The sequence below is a fragment of the Anabrus simplex genome, chromosome 5 (genome assembly GCF_040414725.1).
Source record: "Anabrus simplex isolate iqAnaSimp1 chromosome 5, ASM4041472v1, whole genome shotgun sequence".
Classification (NCBI taxonomy): domain Eukaryota; kingdom Metazoa; phylum Arthropoda; class Insecta; order Orthoptera; family Tettigoniidae; genus Anabrus; species Anabrus simplex.
This window is the reverse complement of record NC_090269.1, coordinates 332,883,648-332,892,081: the sequence shown is the minus strand read 5'-3', so window position 1 is coordinate 332,892,081 and position 8,434 is coordinate 332,883,648.

Genomic DNA, 8,434 nt, shown 5'->3' with positions numbered 1-8,434 from the left:
ACGTTCGTGTTTATACTGGACTTCTTATTCAGTATTGGATATATGTTGGCGGAGTCTTATGTGTGCTTTTCTCTGGGTGTCTTTGATATGGTAGAGCATGGTAAGCTTTCTATCTAGGACTACTCCTAGGTATTTGGCTTTGTCGTGTCATGCTATTACCTGGTTAAACAGCTTTAGAGGTTTAATGTGGGCTGGTCTGTGCGTGTGTCTGGTTTTCCTAGTGAACATCACGGCTTGCCATTTGTCGACATTGACCTTTATGCGCCATTTCGTTAGCCAGGTTTCAAGAGTTCGTAGTGCTACTTGTAGCCTCTTCCGAGTGCACGCTAGTTAAGGGTGCTGGACTGTGATAGCAGTGTCATCTGCGTAGAGGTGTGTGATACAAGTTCCGCAGTTGGCATGTCATTTGTATATAGGATGAAGAGGATTGGTCCAATAAAGGACTCTTGGGCTACGGCCGCTCTAATCCTTTCGATGCTTGATAGCGTGTTGTGTACGCCCACTTTGAACTCTCGGCCCTCCAGATAGGATTTTATTAGTCTTATATATCCTGGGTGGAATTCGGCGTCTATTAGTTTTGCTAGTAGGCCTTCGTGCCAGACTTTGTCGAATGCTTTCTGGATATCAAGGAAACCCGAACCCGTCCCCCTTCGTTTATTGAACCCTATGGTAGCTTGTTCTGTGAATCGCGTGAGTAGTTGTGGGGTAGAAGGTCCGTTCCTGAAGCCAAATTGCTCATTGCGAATTATTCCTTTTTCCTTGATATGCCCTATTAACCTTCTTAGTAGTATTTTCTCGAATACTTTACTGAGGGCGTCCAGAAGGCTGATGGGTCTGTAATTGTTTGGATCTGACTTGTCTTTGCCTGGTTTTCCAAATACGAGTATCCTAGCCCTTTCCCATTGCTCAGGGTAGTACTGGAGCCTGAACATTGCATTAAAGATACTGCTGAGTAGTGTGAGGGCTTTTTGGGTTAGTTTCTTTATTATAATATTTTGGATCTCGTCTGGGCCTTAACCTCCGGCTTTGGTGCGTTTTCGAGAAATTCTGCTACTTATACCTCAGTTTGCCTTATGAAGGCGGTGTCAGATGGTATTTCGTTCGGAGTGAATGCTGCCTCGATTGGGTCCGCTATGACTTCCGCTTTATCACGGTTTTCATATACCACACCGTTAGGTCCCTTAATAGTAGGGATGCTGTGTGTTTCTCGAGTGAAGTGTCTCGCTTTCACACAGGCCTGGTGTTTGTGTCGAATAGGTGGAGTTTACTGTTCCATTCTCGCGACCTGCATTCCTGTAGTTTTGTTTTTATTTCTGTGTTAAGTTCATTTTTCATAATGCAGTCGAAGCCTCTATGGTGTCGTGCCCAGTTGCGTCAGTGGCTGTTGCGCTTACGTATTAACTCCTTTATGTGGGCTGGAATCTCGAAAAGAGGGTATTCTTTGTGTTTGCTTACTGGTTTGCTCGCTGTTGTGGCTGCCTTAATTGCTTCTACTAGGGTTTTGACTGCTTCGTCAATTTGGGCTGTGCTGTCTAATAGCATGCCCTCGCTTCCCTGTAGGAGTGTGTCAATTTTGTGTTCGAATTTACCCCATTTGGCTGCTTTATAGTTGAGCCTGCGATTGAGGTTGTTCTCATGTTCCTCTGGGTTCGCATTTAGTGTAAATATCACTGGTTGGTGCCTCGACCCAAGGTCATTCACTACCGTTATGCTATGCCCTTGAGGAATATGTCGCAGTAGGGCTATATCTAGAATGTCGGAGATCTGGCCGCTAGGTGCTAGGAACGTGGGCTCGCTGGGGGCTGTTAGCACATAGTCCTGAGATAGCATGTAGTTATACAGCCTTGTGCCGGCTGAGTTAGGGCACAGGCAGCCCCAGCTGGCGTGTTTCGAATTAGGATCTCCTCCTAGTATCGTGTTTCGATTTAGCCTTAGTACTGCTTCTATATCTTGTGTGTTTAGGCTTTTCGGTCTGGAGTATGCCGCTATGAAATTCATGAGTGTTCCTCGGACTGGCATGGCAATACCGCATGCCTCCAGTTCGATCAGCTCTGGTATATCCACCTCCATATGTTTGATGTCCTTTCTTACCATAACTGCCACCCCTCCAACTCCGTTGGCCTTATCGCTTCTGTGTATTTTGTAGCCTCTTATGTTGAACTTCTTCCCCGGTGGGAGGAACGTTTCTGTTAGGACTGCTACATGAATAGTGTTCGCGACTAGGAAGGGTTCGAGTTCGTATTTTCTGGACCTGAGGCCCTGGCAGTTCGATATTGGTACTCGAAACTCTTGTGTGTTGTTGCTATTATTAATATTATTATTATTATTAATATTATTATTATTATCCTCATAGGGTTGTTCAGCCATCTTGGTTTAGGAGTTCGGAGAATGCGTTCACCAAGTCCCCTAGCCATGGGATTGATAGGGTCGTGGCCAGCAATTTGGCTATCATAACTCCAGTGGTTATGAACACGGTTATGTTCAAGTTCGGGAAGATCTTTTTCAGAATTTCGTCTATCTTTCCCTTGAACACCCTTCCTGCCATGTTCCCTTCTGGCTGCTGCACCTGCGTTAGTGTTTCAGGTGTAGGTGGTGAGATGGGTGAGACTGGTGTTGTGCTGGGGGTGGTGCTACGGATGCTGGTTTGCAAACGGCAGGTTCCCTGCGGGGGGTGAAGCTGGCCTGGGCGGGCCTTGGTGCAGCTCGGGGGCAGCGTACGTGGGCTTAACCTGCCTTGTGTTAGTTTTAGGGGGTAGGGCCTTCTTATTTCTGTTGTTTTTGGAGGTCTTTCCTTGGACGGTGGTGGGGGTGCTTGGGCTGAGGCCAGGGGTTGTGTTTACCCTCCGTCTTTGGGGGTTGCAAGTTGAATTTGCCTCCACCTAATGGGCCTTGTTTGCAGGAGGGGCCTTGATTTTGGCCCTTTTTGCCTGAAGGCCCTGCAGGTCCTGAGGGGTCCTTTATACCTGAGCGGCCTGTGCCTGAAGGGCCTGCTTGGGCTTCAGGGTTGCCACGCTTGTCACCCTTTGGCCCTTTGCCTTGATATGCGGCTTCGTAGTCCCTGCGGCTGGGACATTCTTTAAAGTTAGCCGCATGTTTTCCCCCGCAGTTAGCGCACTTAGAGTACGCGGGGTCGCTGCCGTGGGGGCAGTCGCGAGACTAGTGGGAGGCGGCGAACCTGCGGCATCTGGGATCCAGCTGGCAGGCCACTCCTGAATGCCCATGCCTCTGACACACTCCACATTGGGGGCCGGTGGCTGGGGGGTGGTACGGCTCAACTGTCACCAGCATATTCTTGAGCATCCGCATTCTACGCAAGTTGTCCGCTCCTGGGGTGTCCGCCCCGGCAACTAGGAAGAGACAGCCCTCGGCTGGCCGGTTTCCTGTTCGCATCCGATACACCGAAAGAGCATTGATACCCTGGGTTAGCATCGCAAACTCGATATCCTCTGGCTCATACGTGTTGTTGGGCGTTCTCACTACAAATCGCTTTAATGTAGTGTTGGGCAATAACTTTACGAATTTGATATTAAGTCCGGTCGGCACTTGTATGGCGGTTTCATAGCTTTCGTAGCTAGACATGTGTAGCCGGATTGCTTCATGCGCATTTATTCTCAGCTTGGAGAAATAATAATTTCTCTGCTCATGTGTCAGCTTTTTGAGAAGCTCCATTTCTATCTGCTTAACGTTGTTGGTGTAAACCGTAAGGGGTGTGTCTGCCTTGTGTTTGTGTTTTGTGATGTTCGTGGTGGCATAATCGTGTTGAATATTGTGTCGGTGGAGCTTTCGGCTCGGGTACTCGGGTTTTGACCACCGCCTTGCTGGTTCTTGCGGTTCAGAGGCTTGGGATCTTTCCCTTTCCCCTCTCCTTTTCTCCTTCTCCCGCTCTTGGCCTTCCTGAAACCGTAATCATGGTTTCCCGGCTGGGCGGCTGGGTCCGAGGTTTCGGTCACCCCGAGCTCGCACTGCTCCTCTCCCTCTGAGCCTTTAGAGTCGGCATCCTGGAATGTACTTCATACGTCAATTACCAGTCTAGCTTCATCCGAGTCAGAGTCTGATTTGCCGGCTTGCTTGGGGGGGGGGCGGTAGGACTTTAGATAGCGCCATTCGCCGAGTTTGTCTTTTCTTGCCCTCTTTCCTTCCCTGGGGGACCGCGTCTTCGCTCGGGCCTTTGGGAGTGAGTCCCTGTTTGCCGGCATCCGGCTGGTTGACCACCAGGTTGGGTTCTAGGGGGTGGATTGTATTGGGGGGAGGGGTAGCCTCCTGTTTGTGTTCCTCCTCAGTCACTGGCCCATTGGGGTCATGTGACTGTTCCTTCCCAAGTGCGAGTTCCGACCCTTCGGGGTCTTGCCCCGGTTCCCGTTCACTCGCACATAGCGTCATGCTCTCTGGTTCGCTTTCCAGGCGCTGCGCGCTCCTGCTTCGGGGCTCAGCTCGAGAGCCGGCCTGCCGATTGGGCAGCAGTTGCACCGGTATGTGCTTACCGGTGGCTATTGACGGGGTGGTTATAGGAGTTGTCCTGGTCGTGGTGGTAGGGGTTGTGTTGGTGGTGGTGGTGGTGAGCGCAAAGCGCCTCATACCGTACCCCGTTACGTAAAGTTCCTGCGTCAGGTTTACTTGCAGAAGATCATGGGTAAAGTCTGTTCTCTGCTCCTCTGACGCATTTCGTTTACTGCTTACGGAGTGCGCGCGGCGGCGAGTTGCCACCGTCCCCCTTCAGCCGGGTCTTTGGCCGTAGTGGGGGGCGTTAGCGTTAGGCTGTGCGCTTGTGTGGGACTCCCTGGAGGCATTTTAAGGAAATTTTCCGTAAAGGTAACCCGTAAAGATGGTATGGAGCTGGTGAGCTCTACCCTATTGGGAATGGTTGGCGGGGGGGGGGGGGCAGAGCTGTGAGAACTGGGCTGTGCCCTCCGCTGATGGGTTGACGGCCGTTGAGTGGTCAGAGTGCCGTGAGAACGGCAGCTCCTCATTCTCCGTCAGTTCTCGAAGATCGTCGACTGTGTCTGTGGTGATTCCAGGCTTGCGGACAAATTGCTCTTACCGAAGCGCATTATTGCTCTTTCTGGAATTGCGAGCCTGGTTCCGTGTGTGTAAATGTGGGGACATTCTACAGCGAGCTAGTGGGCGTGGGATGATTCGTAGTTAAGCGGGTCCCTGGACCACAGATTTCCCTGACTAACCCAAGGTACCGAGAAGCGGTAACCGTTGGGGAAGGTAGTGTAGTCTCTCGAAGGTCTCGGTGAGAGGAGAGGGACAGCGGAGCGAGAGGCACGTACGTCCTTCCGCTTGCGCAACCAAGCTCGTTCTCCATTGGTTTAACAAGCGAAATGCCTGCCTTTTCATACATGATCTCGGAGAATTGAGGCTATTTTATATCATTCAATATCTCCTTTAATATTTGACGCATTTCTTCTAAATTTGGAGATAATGATTACAAAAAATTGGGCTTCACGATGATGTAGTTCATTTTCCCGTACGTTAATCCAATCAAAAGATACTGAAGATATAATATTAAGAATTTTCTATAGGCTGACGTAACTTGGCCTTGATTGTGGTGATCAGGTCGTGACGTCACAACTCCATTTCGCTCTCAGCTGGCTTGCTTGCAGGCTGCCGGACATGATCGCTTGGCGGGCACTCTATCTCGGATCATCATTCCTGTTACAATATTCACTGAAATGTACCCCCCTCGTACTCATGAACAGTACTTTCGTTTCGTACTAAAGCATTCAAATTATATTATTTTACATCGGGAAGGTGAATTATTGCCTAGTAGAATTACATTATCCAACATTACAACAATTTTACAAAGCATCTTGAAAATACGAAATGAACACTTATGTGCAGCTGAATCGATTTTTCCTCACGAAAGAATATGTTTAACAATCCTCCATCTGTGACGTCTTCTTTATTTCAAAAAAATATTATCTTGCGTGTAAATATACAGGGTGTTAGGTGTATACGTGCAGATATTAAGCTAGTCGGCTAAGAAAAATACATCTCATAATATATGCTATGTACTTTTTACCTTGTCCTATTAGTTTGCCCATAACTGAGCCAAATATTTCAGGACCTAATGTGTTTTGAACGGCCGTAGCAGGATACGCCGGTGATGTCATTCTGTCCACGCGTAACGGAAGTACAGTAGCCGAGTATAGGGCTTGTTGAACCTGTTTCTTATCGCAGGCCAACACATGTTGTTGTGCACTTCCCCTAAAGGCTTGGCAAGTAGAAGAGGATGACTCACGTGCCAGGTCACTTGCTGTACTCGAAAACCGGTGTAGGGTACTCTGTGTGAAAAGTACACAGAATCCTTACAGTGACGTCGAGGATCCGTACAAGCACATACGTGCGAATCAAGTGTTGTGTATTTGTGTGCGATTTTTAAGACGTCAATGGCATTACTCAGTGATCCAAGCTGACAAAATGAAAGGAAATGGTTAATAAGTAAATGAAATATGGGCGCAACATTTCTGTGCTGTTATTGCGACAGTCTACGATGAATTTCTGACAATAGATAATGCGGGTTGTCTATGCTTATACATAAACTTTTTAGGTCATTGAAAGGACGGTGGACACTGAAAGAAAAGGCTATAAGTATTCAGTGAAATTGTTAATAATGAGACAAATTTCAAAAACCGTAGTTGCATCCATCGTGAACATTGCTCGAAGGAAAAAGACCTACTGTGGAATTGCCGCCGGGCATTTCTAATAGAAGGCTTATTCTTCTTTTTCCTAATCTGTTTACCCTCCAGGGTTGGTTTTTCATGGGACTCAGCAAGGGATCCCACCTCTACCGCCTCAAGGGTAGTGTCCTGGAGCGTGAGACATTGGATCGGGGATACAACTGGGGAGAATGACCAGTACCTCACCCAGGCGGCCTCACCTGCTATGCTGAACAGGGGCCTTGCGGGGGTATGGGAAGATTGGAAAGGATAGACAAGGAAGAGGGAAGGAAGCGGCCGTGGCCTTAAGTTAGGTACCATCCCGGCGTTTGCCTGGAGAAGGGGAAACTACGGGAAACAACTTTCAGGATGGCTGAGTTGGGAATCGGACCACCTCTACTCATTTGACCTCCCGAGGCTAAGTGGACCCCGTTCCAGCCCTCGTACCACTTTTCAAATTTCTTGTCAGAGCTGGAAATCGAACCCGAGCTTGGGGGGTGGCAGCTAATCACACTAACCACTGCACTACAGAGGCGGACGGAAGGCTTATTACTGAACAGTAAGTACCGATAGGTAAAATGATGACTGTAATGGTCCCGTTTAATTAGAACTTCCGTAAAAGTAATATTACTACTACTACTACTACTACTACTAATAATAATAATAATAATAATAATAATATCTTTACGTTCCACTAACTAATTTGCACGGTTTTCGGAGACGCTGAAATGCCAGATTTTTTTATCGCAGTATTTTTTAATGCAAATAAATCTACAGACACGAGACTGACGTATTTGAGCACCTTCAAATACCACCGGACTGAGCCAAGACCAAGCCTCCCAAGTTGGGTTCAGAAGGCCAGCACTTTACGCAGTGCTGCACCAATCATCTACCCGGGCTGAGTGGCTCAGACGGTTGATGCACTGGCCTTCTGAGTCCAGTCTTGACAAGGTGCTCAAATACGTCAGCCTTGTGTCAGTAGATTTACTGGTACGTGAAGAACTCCTATGGTACTAAATTCCTGCAAATCCGCGTCTCCGAAAACCGTGAAAAGTAGTTAGTGGGACGTAAAGCCAATGACATTATCACCATCTTACCTGCACAGTTCATAGGGGTATCTTACCTGGAATTCCTCTTAGGTACGTTATTAGAGCTTTCAGAGGACGCTCCGTTTCGACTACGCCGAAACATGTGTTTTTTACACGATGGTCCACCACCTGATATAAGCCGCTTACTGCGTGATCATTTGGATCAGTCCTTTGGTCTATGGCGAATAGGACGACATGGACCCATCAATTGGCCCGCCAGATCTCCAATGGATATTACGGAAGACTGGATTCGGAGAAGTGATTTTCTTTTGTTAGTTGCTTTACGTCGCACCAACACAGAGAGGTCTTATGGCGACAATCGGACAAGAAAGGCCTAGGAATGGTAAGAAAGTGGTCGTGGCCTTAATTTAGGTTTAACCCCCGCAATGCCTGGTGTGAACTTGGGAAACCACGGAAAACCATCTTCAGGGCTGCCGACATTGGGGTTCGAAGCCCCAATCTCCCGGATGCGAGCTCACAGCTGTGCACTCCTAACCGCAAGGCCAACTCGCCGGGTACGGAGAAGTGAAGCCTGCAGAGTAGTCCAGGGAGGTCACTTGAACAATTGCTACGTGTTTCACATTGGTATGTCAGATGTTACACCATTTCTGCAGCGTATTGAGTTGGGAGTTCAGTTCTCAATCGATGTAGTATTTTGAGTCTCGATAGTTCGATATTCTCATA